Genomic DNA, 27203 nt, shown 5'->3' with positions numbered 1-27203 from the left:
GAATAAAAGGATAACTTACGGATGTAGCATCATCGACTATTTCCAGACTCCGGTGCTTTAGTGTTGCCAATGCACCCAACAAGAAATGGCACTCTCTGGAAGGTAGAAAAGTTAGGTTTCTTTGGGTTTCAGGTCTCAGAATCCCTAAAGAACAGAAGTACATGAGTAGAGCATCTCAGAAACATAATCTCTGGAGAGTCCTGTTGTTGTTGTTGTTGTTGTGTGCCTTCAAGTCATTTCTAACACTCTCTCAGCCTCAGAGGAAAGCAATGGCAAACCCCCTCTGAACCAATCTTGCCAAGAAAATCCCATGATAGGTTCACTTTAGAATCTCTATATCTTGGAAAGGTTGTTTCAGAGGTGATTTGCTATTGTCTTCCTCTGAGGCTGAGAGAGTGTGATGCCTTAGGGTCACCATAAATTGTGAATAACACCAAAGCACACCACCACCACCACCACCACAACAACAACAACCTTCTCTTACCTGGCATAGGCAGAAGATGGAGAGTTCTCATCTATCTTCACTAGAAAAAAAAGAAGCCAGCACCTGATGTGTCTCCAAAAGTTATAGGATCCCAGAATCACAAAGTTGGAAGAGACCACAAAGGCCATCCAGATCCAACCTTTTGCCACTATTCTACTATTCATTCTGGAAAATGGGTCTAGGGGGATCCATATTCAAGTCTGTGCCATACAACTCCCTCGTTGTATATCCTTGCACCGCTCAGCCTCACAGGGTTGCTTGAGTATACATGTATGGCAATGTAGGACGATGGGCTATGGCCGCTATGCCATCCCATTGGGGCTGCTGGGAAGGAAAGGTTGCGCATCACTCGCAGTGATAGGGATAGTGAATAGAAGCATGAGGAGGCATGAGGCACCATGAGTTGCCAAATTTGTTCTTGGTGGGAAGAAGGAGGGGGAGATGCTGGGAAGACCGAATGTTTTGATTTGCTGACAAATGGGACGAAGGCTTGAGTAATGGGGAATGGCTTGAACTTTTAAGAGAGTGGCACAACTGGAAAACCCATCAGTCCTGACAACAGTTGTGTGTATTGTGATTAACCCTGCTTGCTGAGTTCAGCCTTTTCAAAAATCTGCTGAGAGCTTGTGTTCCTGGAGTTAACTTGCACATTGCGCCTGAACTGCAAAAACCTTTGGAAAGACCGGGTTCATACCTTGCATGGGGTAAATCCATAACTGTGCTGTATCTAAAATACCCTACAGGCACCAGATTTGATCTTATTTTGGAAGCTAAGCAGGGTCTGGTTAGTTCTTGGATGGGAGACTGGCAATGAATACTAGGTGCTCCAGGCTTCATTTCAGAAGAAGGATCTGGCAAACCCATTTTTGGGGATCCTTTGCCTAAGAAAACCCTCTGAAATCCATAGTGACCTCATAGGTCAACAAGCAACTTGGAGGCACACAAGGGACCAGATCTCATCAAACCTTGGAAGCTAAGCAGGGTCAGTCCTGGTTAGTATTTGGATGTGAGACTGCCAAGATCACTCAGACACAGGTTCTTAATGGGATGAGGTTGATGGAGGACAATAGGGTGAAGAGCATAGCCCAACACAGTTGAGTTTTTTGGGGGGAGAAGGTTCACTTTCCTTCTTTCGCTGGTGAAGTTGATGCTGGATGGGTTTAGGGTGTTCCTTGGCCGCTTTCTCTTGAAATTTGGGGGATTTCTTCTTAACAGAATAAATAATGCAGCACATAGAGAGAAACAAATTCTTTCTCCGCTGCCTTCCAAACCATTTCTCAATGTGCCTTCTCAGTTTGTTCCTCCCGGTCGCTAGGACATCAATTTCGATGCGTTGACTGGTAAGCAAAGGAGGTATCTCAGCCTGCGTTCTTCCTGGGTTTAGCTTTTTTCCCCAACCAGGGACTTTCAGAATTATAGTTCCCAAGGCAACTGTACATCAGTCCCTTCTTCTTGCACAATGTGATAAAAGTGGGGAGGGAATGACACCCGAAGCCATGCATCGAATAGACATATAGACAAGGGATGCAAGAGGGGAAGAAGGAATGAAGATGACTTTTCTGAGCTGAAAGTGCGGCATAACCTTGAATTCCCCGGTGGCTTCGAGAATGGAAATCCTGAAGTGTAATTCTTCATAAGAATGGTGTGATGCGTTAGAGAGAAAACACTACCAAGTTTGGAAAGATGCTGGAACAAGTCTGGGAGGTCCTGAGTCCAGCTAGAAGTATTTGTTAAGGGCAACCAGAGATGCCTTCTGGAAACGTTGGTCAGAAGAGAGCATGAAGTATGTCCGAAAACAGCTTTCTGGAGACTGAAATGCATCGATCTTGGATGGGTGACATCTGGACTGACAAAGAAAGGCATCTAGGAGTCTTAGTAGACCACAAGCTGAACATGAGACAAACAAGCCAATATGATACTAGGCATTTGTTCTTCTTATCTGCCATCAAGTTGTCTTCGACTCATGGCGACCATGTGGATGAGACATCTCCAAGCCCACCTGTCCTCCATTGGTCTACTCCGGTCCTACAAATTCACTCCCATGACCTCTCTGGTTGAGTCTATCCATTGGCTTGCAGTCTTCCACTCTTTCTACTACTTTCTACCTTCACAAGCATTATTGTCTTTTCTAGTGCATCATGCCGTCTCACGATGTGGCCAAAGTACAACAGCCTCAGTTTCGTCATCTTGGCTTCCAAGAAGAGTTCGGACTCGATCTCTTTTAGGACCCGTTTGTTCATCTTTTTGGCTGTCCGTGGGATCCTTCCACTCTTCTCCATCACCACATCTCAAATGGGTCAATTTTCCTCTTATCCCATTTCTTCACTGTCCAGCTCTCGCATCCGTAAATGAGGATGATGGGGAATACAATGGCTTGGATGATTCTAACTTTAGTGCTCGGTTGTGTATCGTTACACTTTAGGATTGTGCCTAGTTCTTTCCTGGCTGCCCTTTCCGTTCCTAGTCTTGTTCTCATGTCTTGACTGCAGTCACACTTTTTATCAATGTTTGATCCATGGTACAAGAACTCTTTATCTTGATTTCTTCATTGTTTAGCTTGAACTTCTGTAAATCCTCCATGGTTTCTTTATGTTCAGCAGCCAGCTTGCCCTGGCACTTTCTTTTCTGACCTGCTTTAGTAATTGTTCCAAGCCTGTGATGTCTTCCGATAGTAGCATGGTGTCATCCGCATACATAAGATGGTTGATGTTCCTTCCTCCTATCTTCACTCCTCTTTCTTCTGAGTCTAGACCTGCTCTTCACGTGATATGTTCTACATACAAATTGAATGACTAGGGTCCTTCACCTGACCATCTAAAGGAGACCGCAACATAGCTACAGACTTGTAAACATATGAATAGTAAACCCCAGAAAGTGTCAAAACACAATAGCAGAACTGCCCAGCGTGTGCCGCATTATCTGGCGATACCTGGCTGATGCCTATATTCTTGGCTAGGCTTTTAACAACTGATGGCCCAAAAGGCCAGTCAATAACACAATCTGGTCGACTCTGAAAACTGAGATCATATACTATAGATCACAGAAGCGTAGAATCAAAGGGTTGATTCACAAGAGTCATCCAATCCAAACCCCTGCCATGCAGGATGTAAAAGACATGAAATCCAAAGGAACGCTTCTGTGCAAAAATTCAAAAGCCACACACACACATATTAAAAATGGACAGTCCCAAATGCCCGGTGTTGAAAAGAAGCCAAGAAAAGTTGGTTCGGAGCTCTAAAAATTCAAGGCGGAATGGGGAGACGAAGCAGCTGGAGCCCTCTTTGTGATGGAGGCTGGGCATCTTTCTCTTGCAAAGGCTTTTTTCTGCAAAGCCTGATGCCTCCCTTTTCCAGTGAGGCCTAATTACATTTCCATTTGCTAATATCTCCCAGCCACCTTGGCCTTGTCGGAGCCCATTTTTCCCCTCTGATGTACAAGCAAACAGCCCTGGGTGAAACCCTTCATGGTGGCGCAAGGTGGTGTTTATCACAAACAAGAGACAAAGAAGCAAGCGAGAACAAAGGAAGGAGGGGAAGGATAGGAGAGAACGAGGGAGAGAGAGAAATAACCCAGGAAAGCAGAAATCAAATAGAAAAGGCTAGGAAAAAAAGGGGGGAGCATATGGAGGGAGCCATTAATTTTCCCTGTGTTTGCTCTGGGATTTTAACAACAAGCCGCCCTGTCGAGGGTTTTATCTGAGCTCCTCAGCTGTGAAACTCCCTTGCTCCTTTGCTTTCTGAGCTTTAGAGATTTGCCAGGGAGCCGGGGATGAAGCCGGAGGCTCGGCAAACAGAGATAGCGGCCGAGGCATCATACATCACCCGCCGGGGAAATGCATCCCTTTCAGGCTTGCCCATGGGTGAAATTACATTATATTCCGTGTGGATAATTGGATGTCATCTAACCCTCCGACTTCTTTGGAGGGGTTGCCATGCCTTGGCTCCCAGCTGCTTCATGGCAGCCCAGGGCCTATAGGATGGGAGGCAAGGAAGGGGACCCAGAAGGACCCAAGGAGGTCCAGTAGGTTTAGAAGCAAAGCAAGTGGGCAGAGGTGATGCCAAGCTCTTCCCAGAGGAGAGGATCTGAATTCAGGAAAACCTGCATAGATGAGAAAGCTGGACCAAAGCTAACACAATGAATTTCAACACGGAGAAATCTAGGGTACTATACTTAGGGCAGAAAGAAACAAAATGCATAGATATAGGATGGGGGTCACCTGGCTTCACATGACGACATGTGAAAGGGATCTAGGAGTCCAAGTAGACCACAAGTTGAACCTGAGACAACAGCGTGATGCGGTGGCTAAAAGGGGCAACGTGATTCTAGGCTGCATCAACAGAAGTATAGTGTCTAGATCGAGGGAAGTAATAGCACCACTCTATTCTGCTTTGGTCACCCAGAATAACACTGTGTCCAGTTCTGGGTACCACAATTCAGAAAGGTGGAGCGTGTCCAAAGAAGAGCAACCAAAATGGTGAAGGGTCTGGAAACCATAAAGCCCTATGAGGAGTGATTTAGGAAACTGGGTATGTTTAGCCTAGAGAAGAGAAGGTTAAGAGGTGATATGATAGCCCTGTTTAAGTATTTGAATTGACATCATACTGAGGATGGAGTAAGCTTGTTTTCTGCTGCCCCAGAGAATAGGACAAGGAACAATGGATGGAAGCTACGGGGAAAGAGATCCCACCTCAGCATTGGAAAGAGCCTCCTGACAGTCAGGGATGTTCAACAGTGGAACAGAATCCCTTGGAGAGCGGTGGACTCTCCTTCTTTGGAGGTCTTTAAGCAGAGGCTGGATGCTTTGATTGTGAGTTCCTGCATGGCAGGGGGTTGGATTGGATGGCCCTCGGGGTCTCTTCCAACTCTGTAACTCTATGATTCTATGATTTTAATCCTTATCCCATGCAACAGCAGACAGTGACATCCATGCCAGGGGCATGGTGAGTCTGTTATGGGCATTATTATAGGCTCCAAAGTAACTTATCAAGGTGTTGAACCTACCTGGGAAGGGGATAGAGTTCAGCCCCTTGGAGTCCCTGCATGGCCATGGAAACCACTGCAGGGACCTTGGGCAAGTCACACTCTCTGGGCCTTATAGAAAGTCAATGGTGAATGTCCTGCAAAGAAATATTGAGAGCCAGCATCTGTTGTGGCTTTTGTGTTGGATTAGGACTCTGGGAGGCCAGGTTTCAGCTTTGTTAATCCAGTTAACCTTATAGGAAGTCCATGAGAAGCCTCCTCTGAAGACATCTGGCCAAGAATATCCTCAGATAGGATTGCCAGAAGTCAGAGTCAACTCAAAGACACCACTGCACTACACAACAGAGTCAACTTGAAGGCAACGACAACAACAACAACAACACTACCATAAACTGGTCTTCAGATAGTACCATCAGCATCCGTATAACTATCCAACAGTGTGGCCTTATATATACGGTTCTCCCTATTTAGCCAAAGCGGAAGTATTTGTCTCCATTGCAATAATCTTCGTTCGGCCCGGCTGCTTATTGAGCCGTCTTAGTTCAGTGGCTTTGTTCAATACCAGCTTTTCGCTCCAAACAAGCTGAGATGGAAAAGGGAGCTTTCGTTGAACAAGGATTTAACGTCACACACAATGAGAGGGTCATGGAGACCATTGGGAGATAAATTCCGAATGAGGACCTTGGAGATAAAAACAATCTCTCTTTGGGTACTCTGCTGCAAATCGATCCATCGATTCGGATCGCACACCGATTTATCTGTAAGTGGGGATTGGGCCTGAGACGCCTTCTTTGCCTCTTCCTCCCCAGACCTTGGTTCCCCTCGAAATCCAGAGGGATCCTCCCGGCCCAAAGCAGACTGGTCACCATCAATCGCTTTGGGAGGGAGGCAAGAAGAAATTTGCAGGGCGCCTTCTGGAAAAATCCATTTATCCATTTATGCTTCTCCAAGTTTCTTTTACTCAGCCTAGGAAATTGCTGGTTGGCGAGCGGACAGAGCAACCTGCCTCACGGAGGAGACGGTTAATGAAGGCAGGGCTGGACAATCGATCGGTTCTGACAGCATGGTGACAGATTGGAGAGAGGGACAGATTTAATATCCTCGCGTTATCCTTTCCTGGCCAGGGGCTCCAGAATTGATTGCATAAAATTACCTTTTTTTGCTGTTCACTGCACTATTTTGTAAGGGCCTCTCGACGCTTCGGCTTCCACTCTCTTTTCCTTCCACATCCATGCTTTCTTTTATCCGTTTTCTCACCCCGAAACCCACCATCCTTCCATCAAGAGCTTTCCAAAAACTGGCAAAGATGGAGTCACATACTCCCAGCTGCAGAAAACCCTATGATAAGGTTACCTTAGGGTCACCATAAGTTGGAAACGAAGGCACACATGTCCCTCCCAAAAGTAACTTTTCCAGACCGTGAGGTTGGGGAGGATCCTCCATTTATGTTGACAACGTTATTCTGAAGTACATCGTTCAGATCGAACCCGAGCATCCCTAAAAATATTGTTGCCGGCCTTCTCTCCCAATGATGGACCGATGGGAAAGAGTCAGATAAGAGTGCATTTTGAAAAAGGAAAGTGGCCAGTTACAAAGCCTTGAGAGGATTGAGATGAGAAAGGCCAAGATTAGAAGAGGTTATACTTTATTAGTCGACGTTTTGGAATTAAATCCCATCCTATCTGCAAAGCTCAGAGGGGATTACAGCTTTTCCTTATGCCAGTCATCTGCATGGAGCAACATCCCGGGAGTGAAATATATATGTATTTATCTTCGACGGTTTGACCCACCGAGGTTTTAATAAGAGTAAGGACGGGATTTCATATTGGTTTCCATGTCACTGGGGTAACCTTTAGTTAAAGTTGACCATAAAGTTGCACTGGAGGAGCTAGAAAGGCCTAGTATCCTCTCTAGGAATTTCTAGATCCTTCAGTGCAACCTTTAGTTCAAGATGTCTATAGAGTTGCGCTGGAGGACCTAGATATTCCTAAAGAGAACATATGAATCAAATCCGTGAGTAATCAAATCCACAAATATGGAGGGATGGTGGGTGTACACGTTTGATGTTCCACCCTTTGGTGAAAAGGTCACTATAGATGATGATGATGATGATGATGATGTTCCCCCAGACAAGGGAATGGTGAGGAAGATTTTGCTACGGCAGCTTTGTACTCTGAGCGGTTTGCCTTGCCGCAAATGCAAGGCTTGGGGCGCCATCTCATTAGGTTAATCCTCCTGGCCTTTCAGGATCCACTGCTGACAATAATTAAGTCTCGGACGGCTGTGACCCACACCAAGTGTGTCCTGGGCTCCTGGGGAATGGTATTAGAGCATATCGGGGTTGTGTTTGTGGTTTAAATATTAATGGCAGAAGGTAATTATCCACTGCCACCTCTTCAATCTTTGGACTTGGCTGCAGGGAGACGGATTTAGCCGGAGAAGAAAAGCTGGAGAGAGGACACTGTCAAAAGGATCAAAGCTCCAAAGGTCTTGACTGACATCAAGAGGGAGACCCATCACTTAGCTACCGAATGTGGCTTCGTCTTTTCTGAGCGCATACATGGCATGGTTTCACACACATGCATTGAAACACTGGATGGGACGATCTGCATCACTGGTTATGATCTGGAGACTAAGTATTCTTTAGACGGCGTATGGCACCAACGAAACTGGCCGAAATAAAGCGGAGAAATAATTAAAGTTGCTGGAAATGTGAAGAAAAACCAGATGATGATGATGATGATGATGATGATGATGATGATGATAATGATTTTCTTATATCTCTATAGTCCCAATATAGGGACTTAAGGCGTCGATTTAGATAGTACGTAAGGGAAGGCAGAAAAAGAATCTCTTTTGGGTTTGCAAAATTCAGCCACGGAGGAAGTAGGTGCGGTTTGGACAATGGACAATCCATTGCCCTCCGAACCGAAGTCGCTGACATCTGATGTGAAAACGTCTTTGGGTCCCTATCAGAGCAATGGCAGCCAAAATTGGTTTCCTTATCAGTTTTATTGTGGAATAAGCTGTCACGGAATTGACCTAATGTCCTCCTTTGGCACTTCATGAGTTCTAACCAGAGGAGAGATCAGCACGACTTATCTTCCAGAAGAACATGGATAAGCACTGAGTGGAGGAAGACGCACATGAGAGGCCGGCTATAGCGACAGTCATCCTTTTTCCTCCGCTGGCTGTTGGGAATGAACAAAAATTTAAAGAACGGAGGAAGAAAACTGTAATTCATTTTGGTTTAATCTCCGCACATCCCAGGCAAGCAGAGCGGAAAAGTCAAGCAAGAGAAAAGTAGGAGCGAGAGATAAAAATCGGAGCTGTTTGAGATGGATGGCATTCATATGGATTCAGCGCCAGCGTGATAGGGAAGCAAATGCTGGTTTAGGTAACTTAAAGGGATGGGATTAGAGGATTTGTGGGAAGATTGGCCGATCCATAAGAATTAGGCACTGGAGTTGAATGGAATAGATGGGTTAAGCATGTTAGACCAAAAACCGAGGGCTGGCCACCATCAGAGAGCCAGCATGGTTTGAGGGTTGGACTGGGACAAGTCAGAGTTAACTTGCATTAGTGCCTTTGTTGGTTCTTGCATTTGCGTTCATTTTTGAGGCTGGGAAAAGATATGAAGGCTGGGAACAAACATTTACCTCTGCTGCGCACCTGCTTGCACACTTTTTGTGGCTATTATGGCCACCCTGCAACCCATTTTGGGAAAAGGTGAGATATAGATCCCATAAATCAAACAAATAAATAAATTAGGAGGGGATGGTTGATGCATTTTATTTTCATTGCATGCTTCTGCAGCATACAATCCTTGGGAACCCACCTTCTGAGCGTCCGACTAGTGTTTTGAGTGACCAACTATGGCTCTGAAGATAAGGGTTTGATTCCCCGCTTGGTCATGGAAACCTGGGTGAACCGTACTCTCTCAGCCCAGGAAAACCCCATGATGGGGTCACCTTGGTGGTCAGCATAGTTCTGGCCATAACATGAGAAGACAGCCCTCACTAGAACCATAATGTTGGCAAGTAGAAGGAGAGCCAGTGTAATGCAGTGGCTTGAGTGTTGGACTATGGCTCTCATCTCAGCCATGAAACGCACTAGATAATCTTGGTCAAGTCATACACTTTCAGTCTCAGAGGATGGCCATGGCAAACCTCCTCTGGACAAATCTTGCCCAAGAAAACCCTAGGATAGGTTCGCCATTAGTCAGGAACGACTTGAAGGCACACAACAACAACCAGAAGGTAGAAAGCAGGGGGAAAGGGGAAGGCCACATTCCAGAGGGATGGACTTGATCAAGGAAGCCATGGCTCTGAATCTGCAAGACTTGAGCAACGTGGTCAAAGGTAGGAAGACTATCATTCATAGGGTCATCTAAGGCCCCATTCCCACTTACAGATAAACGTGTCTAGCGCATGGCCCCCCTGTCCGAATCACTTCAGCGATTCGGCTCAAGTGGGAACCAGGGTTATTTGAACTGGTTCAAACTGATTCGCGATCCAGTTTAAAAGGTAGTGGGAATGAGGCCGAAGACTATCCTTCATAAGGTCATTAAGTCAAAGCTGACTTTATAGCAGTTAACAACAGCAACAACAACAGATTCCAGGTTCTATTCCAAACAGAGCACCAGCCTTTTAATTGGTTTTGGATGGAATTTTACTGCGGAGATGACAACGTTTCCTCTCTTTTCTGCATTCTCCTTGCATCTTCCTTTCTATAACCTCATGGGGAAGACTTGAACAATTGCAAACCGTCTCTCTCAAGGGCTGCCCTACAAGCTTGGAGGCAGCAGGGCCCAGCCGGATGGGCCTTCCTAGGCCCAACGCATGGAAATCGTGGGGAACGTGGGGGCGGAAGGTGCTCTTCTCTACTTCTGCAAATCCCAGAGAGCTGAAAGGGATTCTGCTAATTAAGCCAACCTGGATTTAGGTGATCAAAAGAATATCTCCTCCTCTGCTGCACTTATGACCTGAAATCCTCGCCAGACCCTCAGAAGGAAAAAGCGGAGGGGGGAAAATTGGGTTGGAAGTGACTTTATTTGCAACATCTTCTCGGAGGAGCCAAACAACAAAATGGAGGAGCGTAGTTATAAGTTGGGCTATTGTCCCTTCTTCCTTCCTTCTCTCTCTTTCTCTCAGTCTTTCTGCCCTGAAGCGATCGCCTCCTCTATCCCTTCGATGACACATGAGCCGTCAAGAATTTGATCGATAGCCCGGGTGCTCCGAGGGAATGAATTGCAGTCCTTCCCCTAACTATAAAGCAGGGAGGGAGGTGGGGAATTGCTATCCAGAATTGCAAAATTAACTTTGCGTCTCAGGGATGCGCAGGTGGGGTCTGACCAATCGGGGTCCTTGGCCGCCTTCGAAGAGCAATGATGACAGATGCAAGCACTACATCTGGAGCAGGCCAGGAATAAGGATGAGCAATGTGAACAGCCATCAAGTGTGATATATTTCTGCATGGCAGGTTAAAAACTGATAGGGTTCATCTCTTGCCCGCTGGTGGCTACCATCACATTGAGATGGCAAATCTAGTTCTGGTTATAGTCCAAACCTGAGACAGTACTGAAATCTCTCTGTGTTGTATGGCATCAAGTCATTTCTGACTTATGACAACCCGACGGCAAAGCCATCATGGGGTTTTCCTGGTAAGGTTTGTTCAGCGGAGGCTTGGAGACCCTAAGTGTGACCTTACCATGTGGTTTTCTTGGCATGTTTCTTCAAAAGGGGCTTGCCATGGCCTTCCCTTGAGGTTGAGAGTATGTGACTCACCCAAGATCACCCAATAGGTTTCATGGCCAAACAAGAATCGAACCCTGGTCTCCGGAGTCGTCATCCAACACTCAAACCGCGACACCACTATGGCCCAAACCCAATAGGTTCAACAACACTTTGGAGAGCATCCTTTAAGTTCAGGCTGGACTCTAGAGCAGCGTTTCCCAAACCTTGGTCTTCCAGATGTTTTGGACTTCTGCTCCCAGAGTTCCTTGCTGTTGGCCAAGCTAAGCCAGGGCCTCTGGGAGTTGAAGTCCCAAAACCTGGAGGACCAAAATTTTGGGAGACACTGATCTAGAGCGTGAAGGAGAAAAGTCCAAAAACGGAGATGTGAAGTCCAGGTGTATTGAAGAAAACAGTTTCCTTAGACCCAGAAAATGCTGCTAGGTTCCTGATGATTTTGAGTTAATTTAGACGCCGAGATCATATTTTGCCCCATCTAGAGGTATTCCCTTCACTTTTAAGAGACAGCTCCCAAGTTAGGAAATTCAATACAGAGAAAAAGAGTCTTTCTCTTGGACCTGCTTTCTTTCCCTGCCCGCCTTTTCACATCAGTGAGAAAATCCATCTTTGTGTTTTAATCTGTAATCCCTTAAATGTATCTGTAGCCCTTTGGGATTGGTTAGGAAAAGGCTTTTTAGTCCCCATGCCATTCCTGCAACAGCTTTCCCCCACCCCAAACCCAGTAAAACCAGCACTGCTCTCCACAAAAGGGTTAAAAGAAACCTACTTTAAGAAGATTCGCCAGTTTGCAGACATGGAAGTCTCCGATTCCTGCGTTGTCTTGCCTTCACTCCGTGGCCATCCTTAAGGCCATGCGATCCTTTCAATCGAGTGCCATTTGCATGCAATTACACCTGCAGAATATACGATACAAAGCAGAGAAAATGATCCGGTGCTAGCCATTAGCCGAAGCTGCACTTGCACTGCATCTAGAGAGAAAAGTAGCAGCAATCCACATCCCAGCTTTCATCCGGATAGCCCTGTGGTTTATGCACAAGGAGGAGAGTTTTTTGTGGTCCTTCAAGTCTTTAGAAAAATTACCAAATGGAAGAACATTTGCTGAGGATTGAAAAGCTCTGGTAAATAAGTAATAGTGCTCTAACCACTGCACTGCATTAGCTCTCTGGATTGTTTTAACTTAGGAAAAAATAGGCTGCATCTACATTTTTATGGATGCTCTTTCCATGCTGTTTGTGCCTCTGGCATGATTGTACGAAAACTGTGCCAACTTTTCTCTTAAAGAAGTGATGCCTGGGAACATATCAACTCCAGTAACTGGGAAAGACCTGTCTAGGGTCAGGAATCTGGGCGGCTTTTGCCAAGTTTGGACTAAAGCCCAGAACAGACTCCACACTCCATTAAAGCAGAAGTTGTCACTGGCCTCAAATGAGCACGGATGAGGTCTTTGTTGGCAGGGAATGCTTAACTTAATTCTTTCTTTTGTGCTAACAGTTTTGTTCCCCTTTAGCTTTACTTCGCTTCGTTTATTTTAATTCAGATCCTGCGCTGGAAGAAAGGAGGATATAAATTAAGGCTGGACTTCCAACTTGGGATGGACGGCTTCATAAATGGCCCTAATATGCACAAAAATTGAACAGAGTAGTTTTACGGTGTCCACATTCCCCTTAGGACTGTTGTGATATTACAGCAACAGGCTTCCGTTGTGCAATGGTGGGGTGACCAATGTGCCTTGCCCTGATGCGCAATGGACAGTGATGAACATTGGGGTGCTCCAAGGCAAATGTCGGAGTGCCACAGGAGCGCCCAATGTGCATCAGAAGAACCCAGTGCAAATCAGAAGAACTCAATGTGCATCAGAAGTGCCCGATACACATGAGAAGTGCCTGTTGCACATCTGAAGTCCCCCATGCTCACCAGAGGTACCCAAGGTGCATCAGATATGCCCAATCCACATTTGAAGTACCCAACATGAATCAGTAATAGCCGATATGCCTCAGAAGTGTCCAACGCACATCAGAAGTGCCCAGTATGCAAACCAAATGCCCAATGCACACCCAAAGTGCCCAATGTGCATTCAGAAATGCCTGCTGTTCCTCAGAAGTGCCCAGTGCATATCAGAGATACCCAACATGCATCAGAAGTGCCCAATGCACAATATGTATCCCAATATGCATCAGAAGGTCCCAATGTACATCAGAAGGACCTAGTACACATCAGTAGTATTCAGTGCTTTTCAGAAGCACCCGATGTTTGCCAGAAGTGCCAGCACATACCAAAATTGTCTAATGCACATCCAAAGTGCCTGGTGGCGCAGTGGTTAAATGCCTGTACTGCAGCCATTCACTCAAAACCACAAGGTTGCGAGTTCAAGACCAGCAAAAGGGCCCAAGCTCGACTCAGGCTTGCATCCTTCCGAGGTCGCTAAAATGAGTACCCAGACTGTTGGGGGCAAATTAGCTTACTTGCTAATTAGCTTACTTGCTGTTCACCGCTATGATCTTTGGAATAGCGGTATATAAATAAAACAAATTATTATTATTATTAATATGCATCAGTGCCCAGTGCTTTTCAGAAGTGCCTGTTTGTCAGAAGTGCCCAGTGCATATCAGAAATACCCAATGTTCATTGGAAGTGCCCAATGCACAATGTGTATTGCCCAGTGTGCATCAAAAGGGCTTGATGTACATCAGAAGGGCCCAAGTACCTAGTGCTTTTCAGAAGTGTCCGATGTTGGTCAGAAATGTCCAGTGCATATTGCAGGTACCCAATGTGCATCAGAAGTGCCCGGCGCACATCAGAAGTGCCCAATGCATAGCAAAAGTCACCAGTACACACCGGAGCACTCTTGCCAGTGTGACCAGGTATGCATCTTCCCACATTCACTCACATGGTTTCATTGCGTTTCTGAAATACAGTTAGAGAGTCATGAAGCCACAAAATATCAACAGTGTTGTGGGATCTTGGCCTAAATTAATAAATAGGATCTCAGCTACAATGGCCCATCCCTTGCATTAGCAAGATCTGATGATTGGTAAAAGCACAGCCTGGCTTTGGTGGTGCCACGCAAGAGAGCTGACTTTATAAATAGCAGCTCCTGCATACAAATCACCGAGGTTCACATTAAAAAGAAATTCATGTGTATGCTTCCTTTATTTACCCCATATATATATGCACATCTTTCCAAAGACTTAGGAGGGAAGCAATTTAAAAGTACATCACAGCTCAAAAGCTCCACCAAAGTCATCCTGCCCCTTCCTTCTGATCCTCTCCCTCCCTTCGGCTTCCACTACAAAGAACAAATAAGTATCTGTGCATTAAATCACAATGCATCTCCAGCGCCTGCCGCTGCTTCGGTGATAATGAGAATACCGCTTCCCTCGGGGGAAACCCACAAAAGGGGTATTTCGTGAACATCTGTTCTGTTTTGCAGCTCCTTCGGCTCAGCAGCAAAATCCTGGCGCTGCGACTGATGTCTTTTGGGGATGCTTCTCGTCCCCGTTTCCAAAGCCAGGGTGGCATTTATACCCACACCTGAGTACAACCACACTGCAGAAATAAGGCCAACAAAGTTGGGCTACCAGTCCTGAAAAACACCAAAATCAAGACCCAACAAATGCAAATGGAAACCACCCAGGATCAGGGTTTTCCCCAGCAGACAACGGATCACTCATTAAATAGACCTCCTAAGGCCTTGTCATTGAACAACAGAACAATCCGCAGATCAACATCTGCATCGCTTCCCTTCAACCAACAGTATATATGCCCCACTCTCTTCCATGCCAGCATTCTCCGAAGATGCTAGCTATAGATGCTGGCGAAACGTCATGAATAAACTCTTCTAGAACATGGCCGCATGCTGGAAAAGGAAGCGTGAAACATACCCAATGTGGAAAAAACCCACAAAACATTAGGCAAGAACAAGAAAGTGTATTCATTCCAGGAGAGTCATCAGATACATACATTGTTTTGGAAGGTTTCCCCCCAAAATGCAAAGAAACTACAACCACATTTCCCTTGAGAAGCTTCAAAGAAAATGCTGTTTCCCCCCGCCGCTGCCCCAGGACCCCACTTGCAAACCAGAACGTCGATTTGATTAATTGCACCCGTTAATTGATTAAGGCCCGTCACCCGAGTGGCTATGTGCCGTGCCAATGTTTTCGCCTCCTTTCCCGTCGTCGGCCTGTTCCAGCCTTTCTGAGCTCAGGAAGGCGAGATGAAAAGGCCGAGGCAACAGCCGGCGGTGGCTTAATTAATTCATTTTATCATGTAATCAATGGCGATTTCCTTCGCTTTTCAAGTATACACAGAGACGCAGCCCATCATTAAGCTCTTGTGTAGCGGGTTTCGGGGAAATCAGAGGCTTCAAAAGGGCCCAGACGGTTGCAAACAAGATGCGCTTGTGTTTATGGATTTCGTTTCATTTCAGTTTTAGTTTTTTTGGCTCTCGATGAAGAAGAAAGCACCTTTGGCTAATTGAGTAAACAGAAAAGCCTTCCGAAGACAGCAAGGCAACCGTTCCAGGAAGCGCACATGTGCGAGTGTGTGTGTTGTTGCGTACGTCTGTGTGCATGCAAACCTAACGCTTTCGCAACCAATCCCCCAGGAAACTTGTGTTCAGATGAATGCAGAAGGAGTCAGAAAGACCGGGAGGCAAGCGATGAATTAAACATCCCTCTCCTTTTTTTGCGTGCCTCGGTTCCTCTGAACGTCGAGAGCCGCACCAGACAATGTGGGAAATGTTTAATTAATAATGCGATGAGGGGAGATGAGAGTGGAAATAAAAGAGGTTGCGTGCCATGCGCCACCCACTTTCTGACTGTCACACATAAAAACACACACATGCGCTACGTTTCCCAAACTGGGGGTCCTAAGCCAAGAGACTGCAAACTTTCTGTCTTTGGAAACATCTTTCCAGATTGGGCCAAAACAGCAGACATTGAATAACGGGGTCGATCCGGGGTGCAGAAGAGATTATATTCCCACCTTTTGTTCCAATTACTTCCAGTGTAACAACCAGTAGCAAACTGGAGATTACTGGTGGGGAAACATTACTTTGCGATGTCCCCACAAACAGGGCAACAAACCCCCGTTTTTTGCAGCGGCTGCTGCCTGGTAAGTCAAAACTGGAGGACGTTGACATATTTCCAACCCTATTGAATACATAGGGACTGTCCATAGGAACCGGTTATCAATACGTAGCTCTGGTTTACAAACCGAAATCATGAAGTCCAGCCATGGCTTTAACCCCACCTTTTTTATTTTGCTATGCTGCCGTTTCAAATGTGATTGTTTCCCTGGTTTTACTCAGCTGCCTTGTTCGCCTGTTTGGAAACCCTTCCCTGTTGAAGGCAGTAAGAATATATATATATATATATATACACACACACACACACACACACACATCTCCATAAACAAAAGGTGAAGTTCGTGCTCCCTTACGGTTTAAAATGTTAGCAGATGTGAGAGTCTGGATTCTCCCCTTTTGATTCCCTGTTGTATTTTCCTATTTCAGAGCAAAACACACCATCCGCTGCCACCACCCCAATTTCTTGATTCTTTGCATTGCAGGAGAAGATGTTTATTCCCCCTCTTCCTCACCCTATTTGGCCTACTTTCTGCCAGCTAAACACACACACCCCAAAGGTCTCCATTAGCCAAGAAGCGGTGACGTTTTCTCCACCGTTCACGCCGAATTTCTATGAAGGCAGGGAATGGTTGGTGGAACAGATGTGTCAGGTGTGATGCAAAGGAAGAGCAACTGAAGGAATTCACAAGTAGCTCACAGGGAAAGTCAGGATTGCCCAGGCTGTTGCATTCCTGATATGGTTGCAAAAACTGGACAGAAGGAAGGAAGGAAGGAAGGAAGGAGCCTGAGATTCCACTCCTTTAATTTCTTATGCATCGCCAACTGTCTTCTTTGCTTGTTCACCCATCAATCCCGTCTATCTCTCCTCTTCCATGCTCAGAATATCTTCCGCTCACACGTCAAAAAGACACCATGTTCCGGCTCCAATCTCTGGAATGAAAGTCAATACCCAACGCCTTCTTATCTCCAACTTTCAAAAGCAAGACATCCAGGAGCTTCAAGGGCCTTCCCTCCACTTTCTCTGGCAGAACCTGATTGACGGGGGAGATCTCTTCGGCTTTCAAGGCAGAGAAACGTGCGGCGCTGGTGCGACGCCGGCATCAAACCCTTTCCCTGCAAGGATGCGTTTTTAATGGCCTATTAAGGGAACGGATGCAAGGGAAGATGGAGACCCCATCCCTTTAACTTTGGTGAGAACAAAGGAATTTGGAGGAGACTTGAAGCAAATCCTTGCCTTCCCTTTTGGCAACATCGGAGCTCAGGAAAATGAATTGGTTCCCCTCTGTTTCCCCAAATTTGAACCTAATGACAAGCCAAAGTTGGTCATGTGTCTTCCCAGTGATGTCTTGGCCATCAAATGTTGGTTTCAGCAAACAGGCAAAAAATATCTCAGACCAGGCCTGAATCTGCCCTGCAGAAATAGTGCAGAAAAAATAATGTACTGCTTTAACTGTCATTACACCATGCTATGGAATCCTGGGATTTGTAGTTAATTGGGGAATCGGAGTTCAAAAAGGGCCATCCAGAGCGATTCGGAGAAGGGAGCCATGCGCTAGGCCCATTTAACCCGCATCTTTTTGACACTGATTTTCTCCGCGTCTTTTTGGATAAATCGATTCCGCACAAGTGTGAACTAGATGCAGATCAGAATGGATTTCAATGTGCCCTTCGACCAGCTGGAGCGGGGCCATTTTGAATCGGTTCATGCCTGAATGTGAACCACAAGTGGGTTATTTTAGAGGCAAAAAATGCGACTGGGGCAAATGTAGTGGGAACCATGCTCCGCTGTTGAACTGATCCATCAATTTGGATCACAAACCGATTTAGTTGTAACTGGGAATGAGGCCTGGGTGTGCCAGTCCAAACAGTTTCTTCCCCATGCTATTCAACATTTGCTTCCAGAGGACTCTAGCCAAACTATGTTTTCCATCAGAGCACCTTCGTAGCGCTCTCTCTGCTCCCTCTTGAAACCAGCCTCCTCCTTGTTGCAACTCACCAGGTGACAACTACGCAGCTTCCCTGCCTCACAATACTCCGAGATTGAATTAACTCCCCACCGGCAGCATAATTCTAATTGTTTTCAGACAGATTTTCCAATGAAGCCCTCATTAGCCAGAGATGCTAAATGGGAAGTGAACGGAAAGGAGGGAGCTTTGGCTCAATCTCTCTGACACCAGCAATGAAGCATTACACTCATCTCCCCGGATGCCTCTGGGATACCTTTCCTTTCTTCTTCCTCTGTCTCCAAAACGGTTGCCTTCCTCCCCAGCTCTGCTTCGCCGTTTCATTTCAGGTTCACTTTCCTTCTTCTTTTTTCCAGCCATGCCAACTGCAGAGTGTTCCCTTCGTGCCCAACCTGGCATGGCCTGAATGCAAAGGAGGACGGGATCGATGAACAGGTGTGAGGCAACCAGGAGAAGTCTTCTAACATCTATGGTGGCCGCCATGTCATTGGTATAATAAATGTGCTCCACGCTCTGCCTTGAACATTAAAGCAGCTGTCAGATCCTGTCTGATCTTGGAAGCGAAGCAGGGTCAAGCCTGGCGAATGCTTGGATGGTGGGCCGCCAAGGAGTGCCAGGTGCTGGAGGCTACATTTCAAAACCACCTCCGAGGATCCCTTGCCTACGAAAAACCCTCTGAAATTCATGGAGTTGTCATAAAACCCTCTTGTAACTGTCATCTTGGCCTCAGAGGGAGCGATCAGGCAGACCCAGCAACATCGGGGACTGCCTGAAGGAAGAGGCCCCTCCCTCTTGTAACTGTCATCTTGGCCTGAGAGGGAGCGATCAGGCAGACCCAGCAGCATCGGGGACTGCCTGAAGGAAGAGGCCCCTCCCTCTTGTAACTGTCATCTTGGCCTCAGAGGGAGCGATCAGGCAGACCCAGCAACATCGGGGACTGCCTGAAGGAAGAGGCCCCTCCCTCTTGTAACTGTCATCTTGGCCTGAGAGGGAGCGATCAGGCAGACCCAGCAACATCGGGGACTGCCTGAAGGAAGAGGCCCCTCCCTCTTGTAACTGTCATCTTGGCCTCAGAGGGAGCGATCAGGCAGACCCAGCAACATCGGGGACTGCCTGAAAGAAGAGGCCCCTCCCTCCTTTAACTGTCACCGTGTATTTTATATTGTATTCTATTGCAATTTTTACTGTACACCGCTATGATCATTGCGGAATAGCGGTCTATAAATAAAACATATTATTATTATTATTATCATCATTATTATTATTATTATTATTATTAGTTGTCAGGCAACTCGAAGGCACACATGCACCAGAACGGCTGTCAGTATTGAGAGTCCAATAAAGGGACCAGATCCTGTCTGATCTTGGAAGCTAAGCCGGCTCAGCCCCGGTTAGTCCTTGGCTGGGAGACCGTCTATGGATACCAAACGCTGTAGGCTACATTTCAGAGGAAGGAACTGGCAAAGCCATCTCTGTCTATTCTGTCCATAAGAAAACCCTGGGAAAGATGCCTTTCTCTGAAGATGCCAGCCACAGATGTCGGCAAAACGTCAGGAATAAACTCTTCTAGAACATGGCCACAGAGCTGTAAAAACCCACAAAAACCGACAAACCGTACAGAATTGTATAGGCCATCGCCAGCGCTTTGAATTCTGCCTGGAAAGGGAGGATGGGGCTGTTGCAACAAGGGAGATGTGGCTGGGATATTATCAGATGCTGTCCAGCTGTGGGTCTCCAGGCTTCCTTCCTAACCATGTCTGGAGATCTTGGTGGTCTCCCATCCAAGTCCAAACCACCCTGCTTAGCTTCCAAAATGAGATGCGACCGGCTTCCCTTCCGCCTCGGCTGCCGCCTGCCTTTCCTTGCCTCACACACGGCTGAACCTGGCTCCCTGGAGACCTACTTCTGCCTGCGAACCCGAAGCCTTGCTCAGATTCCCGGAGAAGCCAGGCATTCAATGGGCCCTTATGGGGTTTGCTTTCATTTGCTACAGCTCACTGATCTCCACCGAGGGATGTGGCTGCCACCACCAAATAGATTTCTTTCTTTTCCTCTCTCTTTCTCTCTCTCGGAGGAATTTGACGTGGGTTTGCTGGAAGTCAGAACAAGCTCAAGTTTCACCAATGAATTTAATAATGCGCCAGCCGCTATGAAAGTAACTTCGACCCAAAGTCGCCCCATTGGCGACAGGCGTCTGCTTGGCATTGGGACGGCAAATCCGCTTTGGTTTGTCGTCTGAACTGGAAAGAAGCAATGCAAGGAGCTGGACTTATTTTGGGAGGGAAAGGGTTTGGTACCTTGGATTGCTCCTTCATTTTTGGTACCTTGGATTGCTCCTTTATGTTTGGGACCTTGGGTAGAAGAAGTTGCGCCGTTTGGGGAAAGCCCACGTTATGAGAAAACCCAAAGAGCGGGAAGGAAGAATTTGCTAATTCCTTCGCTATAGATCCCCGAGTCGCCGGAGGGAAAAAGGAGCGAGTTTAATTACTTATGAATCCATTGATTTGCTGCTATTTTGGGAGCATCTAATGGCTTGGGATGAGAGGCGCACACCAAATAGTAAAGCTCATCTCTTTATCTATCGCCTGGCTAGTTTAAGAGATGATAAGAAAGCCATATGCACAAATGGAGCGAAAGGAGGTGAGGGTCACCCCTAATAGGGTTGAGGAAGACGGGTCGAAGTCAAGAAAGTCAAGACGTCCCCTTGGTCCCTTCTCAGTCTCTTCCTCACAAGGTACTCTAATCTACTTTTCTACTCATTTTACAGATGAGAAATATGCACCAGAATTATGCAGGTGCTATTTAGACTGCATCCACACTGTGGAAATAATCCAGTTTGATGCCGCTCGGACTATTTAACAGCCGTATCTTGGCAAAGCCCAGGGAAGAGATCAACTTTGTTCCATATGCGTTTCAGGGCTCTTTGCTCCCACTTATATATCGTCTCCGTTCTCATTTTTTTCCTCTCGTCTCCTCCGCTCTTCCCCGTCTTAAAATACAAGGGACAAAAAGGTTTCGGTTCTTCTTCCTTCTCCTCATTCCGGCGTGTATTTTTTTTTAATCGTTATGAAGTTTAATTATCCCCTGCGATTCAACGAATAATTATAAATCGTTTCGAGATGCAATCAAAAGCACTTGCACGGTTCATTAAGGGCGGGAAATCAATTGGGATTTGTGTAATTCTTCTCGTCGGGTTTAGCCATCCGCTCGGAGCTCCGTCCCTGGGGGAACCGGAACGTGTCAGCCATGGCCAGCATCCATAGTGGGTAGAGCCACCATCTAGATGCTATGCTTCCATTGATGCAAGCTAGAATGGTGTTGGCTTTTTTAGCTGCTGCATCGTACTCTTGCAGCCGTGTAAGACTCCAGAGGCCACAGCATTGCTCTTCAAGCAAAAGGCACTGTTTGGGGAGTGCTTTTTGTTTGGGGTCCGGCATGGCTGCTCCCCTGAGCGATGGCACCGGACCCCAAACAGCCATCATACCCCCCTCAGCAGCAGTTTTGCCAGCCATGGGGCAGGCAAGCAAACCATTGGGAAGGATGGAGGACAGTGGGGCAGCATGCCCTACTCCCAGCTGCATCAGATGACACCAACCACAGCCACTATCACTACTATATATTGGGCCAGCATATTGTGTCCCTTGATGCATGTTGCACAGGGACTTGTTGCCCCCCCACATGTTATGTGCCATGATGTACTGCCTCTCTAGCACCTGATGTTCAGAGATGCAAGGCCTCCCCCAACGCACTTTCCAAAGAGATGTATTGCCTCTGTGATGCAGAGACATTGCAGCCGATTGCATTCCTGCAATACTTGGGCTTTCCTGTTATCATGACAAGAGTCATTCTCATCCTTCCGAAACTGACACTTCACACAAACCCTAGGACTGCAAAGCCAGGGACTCTCCAGTCTTGTTAAGGACGCAGCAGGGCTGCAACTGGTTCACATCCCACCATGTTGCAGTTTTCTGATGCGTCGTCGCTTTGTGCGGCATGACCTTTCTCATCCAGCCTTCTTAACCTTTCTCCTTCAGTTACTGCCGTGCATTTGGGCAGAATGCAAAAACTGGGTGCAACTGCTTCGCACTCACACACACGCACCCGCCTTTCTCTTCAGAAAGGTTAAAAGACAAAAGAGGGGAGGGAGCGCAAGAACGAGAAAGAGAGAGGGAGGAAAATTAAGAGAGCCAAAAGTTTGCCATTCTTGGCAATCCCCAGAGAACTTTGCAACGGAGATGACATTTCCATACAATTGACATTTCCTCGGCAAGAACAATCCAGGCCGCCGTTTGCATGCGCAATAGAGAGAGAGAGAGAAGAAGGGAAAATATCAGACACCCGTGAGGACAACTGCGCAGCCGCTTGCTCGACCAGAACACGATTTCCTCATTCTACCATCTTCACAGGTTTAGTTGGTTGGGACCCAAGACAGGGCCTTTTCAGTGGCTGCCCTTAGGATCTGGAATTTCCTACCTAGGAAGGCTATATTGATTCCTTCCTTGCAGTCCTTCCAATAGCAAGCAAAGACATTTCTCTTCCTCCTCCTCCTCCTCCTGACAGAGGCTGCCTCTATACTGCAGAAATAATGTAGTTTGACCCCACTTTAACGGCAATGGGGAAGAAAGGAAAGAAGGAAAGAATGACAGGAAGGAAGGAAGGAAGGAATATAGGGAGGAAGGATGGAAAAAAGGGAGAATGGAAGACAAGAAGGAAGGGAAGAAAGGAAGAAAAGAGGGAAAGCAATGTAGGGAGGAAGAATGGAGAAAAGAGAGAATGGAAGACCGGAAGGGAGGAAAGGAACTTAGGGAAGGAAGGAAAGAAGGAAGGAAGGAAGGAAGGAAGGTATAAGGTAGGTAGGAAAGGAAGAACAGAAGGGAAGGGAGGAGGGAGGGCATATATAAATTCAAAGTTGCTGAGTCCATAATTGGCATTTCAAAGGCAGAAGTGGGGGGAATACAATGGGATGTATTGTATGCTGCCTCCTTTTCCTTCCTGCCTTGCTGCTTTTGTATGGCTGGGAAGCTTTCTGATGCACCGTCTTAACCTTGATGCTTCTCTCTTGGCTGCACGCTTTTGCGGCTGACTCACCCCTGAACATCGGGCTGCGCCAGGCTTGTCTGTGTGATCCTGGCCCTGTAACAAATGGCTGGCCCCAAAACCCCAGGCGCCGTGGGCGACAGACGCTTCCAGAGAGTGACAGGGAGCCAAAGTCAGCAGAACGGGGACCAGTTGCCATGGAAATGTGAGCCTCCATCTCTTCTTCCTTCTCCTTTTCTTCCCCTGTACCCATACCCATAGCATCTTTTGATGCTCACCGGAAGGCCCCCAACTCCTACCCACACAAAGAGACAGAGGGATGGAGAGAGGAGGAGAGAGGCTCAACAAAAGAATAAGCCAAAGGGTCCTTGGAGTGTCCGGCTCCCATTGTGGTCCAAAACAATCATGCACCCTGGCAAGAGAGAATAGGCCCACAGCATGGTTCGGGGCCCTGACGTCAAGGCTGCCCTCCCCAGAGAAAGGGCCTGCGGCGGAGAAGAACACAATGGCTCTTCCAGGAGACAGAGTCTGCAGCTCGTCTTCAATATTGCATGCGCCTGGCATCCCTTAGTGGCAAAACAGGATCAGAGAAAGCCATGGCTCCCTCCTGAAACACTTCTTACAGCTCTGCTGCGTCTTCTTCATATATATATATGGTTCATTTTCTTCTTTGCAAAGTGGATTTCGTTTAAGGTTCAAGAAACGGGCTTCCCGCATCCAACCGAGATGAAGTGAGGAGAGATACTGACAGAGTTTATAGGATAATGAGACGTGGGGATGGAGCAACGCCAGCTTCAGGCCTCCGCCGATCGTCCAAAAACCCGACAGAAACCCGTTCCATCAATTTGATTCGATTTGCGTCTCATAAAGATATCAGTGAGAGAGAGAAGAAAAGATATATCGACCTAACTTGGGAAGGGGCTAACATTTAAATATGTGGCCTGATTTCTATTGAAATTTGGAAGTACAGAGGACCCTTGGTATCCACTGGGATTTGGTTCCAGGACACCAAAATCTGTGGACGCTTAAGTCCCATTAAATATAATGGCACAGTGAGATTGTGTCCCTTGTATAAAATGGCCAAATTAAGGTTTGCTGTTGGGAATTTATACATTTAAAAAATATTTTCAAACTGTGGGTGCTTGGGGGGAAAATCCGTGGATACGGAGAAACAACTGCAACGTCTTTTGCTTCCTGTTTAAGAACATCTCCTTCTTCCCTTTTGCTGCACGGCAATATAATGTAATACATCACTATTTGTACCCGAGAACCTTATACGTGGCATATTTTTTCCTCTGCATAAAACATCGAATGGATAAAATATATATATCAAAAATGAAAAATTAAGAAGACTGAGAATCTGTGGATGTGGCCGAAAGAGAATCGGAGCGAAAGCATGCACATTGCACATCCTCGCTCTCCTGGTTCAAATGAAATCCTTGCCTGTAAACATTATCTAGCAAGCCATATTCCTCTCCTTCCATCCGCCTCATGGCTGCTGACTACCCAGGACTTGTCTCCTGACAGCTTCATTACTGGTGACCTTCAGCGTTGGCTTCGTTGAAGGAATAATTTAGAGAGCCAATTTAGGAACATATTTTCCCTTCCATTTCTCTCTGTACCCTCTTCTGTTCCCCCCAAAGATGCACATAGGAGCAGTGATCTTCTTCCAAAAGCACTCTGCACATCCCCCAAGGCTGTCCATCCTCTCTTTGGGCACGTCCGACCCGTTTCAAGGGGTGGCTCCTGGCAGCGTGGCGAATTGATTTACTGGGAATATTTATATCTCACCCTTGAGTCGAAAAGGCTCCCAGGGTAGCTTACAAATCATTAGTCGGACAGATCCAGGACCTCAGGCTTACAATCTAAATCAGACAGGACACGCAAGGAAAAGGGGATGCTGGAGGTGAGGGTACATTTATCAGAGGATGGTTGCTCTTGAAGGCTGGAGCAATGGCAGTAGGAACATGGAGAGAGGTCCTCTGCCCAGTTGCTGGGCCAAGGCACGATGGAGCCATGCTTGGATGATCTTCTCTCCCTTCACAGGGCAGAGCAATAGTAGTAGGAACATGGAGGGAGGACTTACCAGTTGATGGACCAAGGCATGATGGAGCTGTGCCTGGCTAAATATCTTCTCCCCCTCAGATGCCAGAGCAATAGTAGTAGGAACATGGAGGGAGGGCTTACCAGCCAATGGACCAAGGCATGATGGAGCTATGCCTGGCTTATCTTCTACCCCTCAGATGGCAGAGCAATGGCAGTAGGAACATGGAGGGAGGACTTCTCACCAGCCGATGGACCAAGGCATGATGGAGCTGTGCCTGGTTTGCTCTTCTCTGCATTCTGATAGGGAGTTTCCACAGTGCCAAAGCTATTTTTTTTGCTGGGATTTGGCACCTTTCAATGTCCTAAGTCAAGATTTGGAGTTCAGTCTACTACCCCAAAGTAGATTTAGTGCCCTACTGATTGCTCCATTTACCAGAGCTGCTGAATCTTCCGCACTCGCTCTGCTAGACTGTAATTTTTATGTAGACTTAAAAGACCATAAAATTTTCCCTCTCCTGCATAAACTGCAGAGCTATTTCAGATGAGAACGCTTGGGTAGTATGTACTGTGTACCAGACTGGAACACTTGTGTTACTATGACAGTTGCCAGTTTCCTCTTCGACACCAAGGCCAAAGCATTGAGTGATAAAAACCTGGGGAGGATTCACTGCCCCATTGATAGATGGTTGCTGTTTCTAGAATATTGCAACAGAAACCAACACAACAGTCTATGTTCAATGCAAGCTGTTTCGCAAAGTAAAAGAGGTGGGAAATGGCACGGGAACTATTCCTAACCAAGCTAAGCTTAAGAGATTACGAACTGGAAACACACATATAGATTTTCTCACCCTTTGACATGAAGAAGACAACTAGAGATTGGAGAAGCCAAAGGCAAGTCTCACAGAAAGAGGGGAAACAAGTCTCAGAAACAGATTCTCTAGGGACTATTATACACTGATGGGATAGGGATGGGATCGGTCCCCTGTCCTTATCGTTTATGACAGCAATGGCGCAAAAGCCTTTCATAACATAGCACTGATCCTGTCATTATTCTGTCATTGAAGCGGCATTGCATTAACACAAACTCCCATTAATACAAAATGGTTGGCAATGGCACTTCAATGATGAGACAATGACAGGATCACCGCGACGTCATATGAAAGGCTTTTGTACAATTGCTGTCACTAGCGCTTTCCGGACAGGACAGTGTCCGGATGAATGTAATGTCATTGTAAAGCCGCGTGGGAAGGACAGGACATGGACAGGACAATGATGATCTCTCCCTGGTGTAAAAATCTCCTATATGCGTGTGTACCTCTGTCTCACTGTATTTAACCTCTTCCTACCTTGAGAGTTGTTTCCCAAAAGTGAACTCCTCTGGGTGGGACAATACATGGCCTCAGTGTTGTTCTATGGCAGTGGCGTCACTAGGACAGTGCAAGGACTGCTGTGCGCAAAGAGTGACACTCCAAAAGAGGGGTGATACCTGGTCAGCTCCGCCAACCTCAATGCCGCTGCCTCTTTCTTCTCACAGGGGTCCCTTTGGAAGTCCTTTCATCACCTCCTTCAAGGAACTCAACTCAGCTCTGCTTCCCAGACCTGACAGCCAACCAGCCCTGGAAAGATACAGCCGCCGGCGATGCCCACGGAAACGCCTCTCAACCCAGCATGACCCGGCGGCTGGTTCCGCAGCGAAAGAAAGTGTGAGAGACGGAGGAGTCTGAAAGAATAAAAATGAACAGTGGTTGGATTTTTAATTTTTATTTTAAGAAATAGAAATACTCCCCGGTGAAAGAGAGAGGAATAGCTCAAGGTAGTTGGAAGAGCAGTTAATAAATCTGGAAGCCATTGCG

The 27203-nt window shown here is 46.7% G+C and overlaps 1 long non-coding RNA gene across 1 annotated transcript; it reads right to left on the bottom strand.

The window, feature by feature from the left end:
- Nucleotides 1–35: 35 nt before the first annotated feature.
- LOC149307631 (uncharacterized) lies at nucleotides 36–26921 on the bottom strand. The gene is made up of 3 exons (XR_016282157.1): nucleotides 26837–26921; nucleotides 11984–12110; nucleotides 36–95 (listed from the first exon to the last, which is right to left on the bottom strand). It is a non-coding gene; the product is annotated as an uncharacterized LOC149307631 (long non-coding RNA).
- Nucleotides 26922–27203: the final 282 nt, after the last annotated feature.

Source organism: Sceloporus occidentalis, unplaced genomic scaffold (genome assembly GCF_023333645.1).
Source record: "Sceloporus occidentalis isolate IW3139 unplaced genomic scaffold, rSceOcc1.0.p SCAF_8, whole genome shotgun sequence".
In the NCBI taxonomy this organism is placed as follows: Eukaryota; Metazoa; Chordata; class Lepidosauria; order Squamata; family Phrynosomatidae; genus Sceloporus; species Sceloporus occidentalis.
Note: the sequence above shows the minus strand (reverse complement) of the source record. Positions and strands in the feature narration are given on the sequence as shown.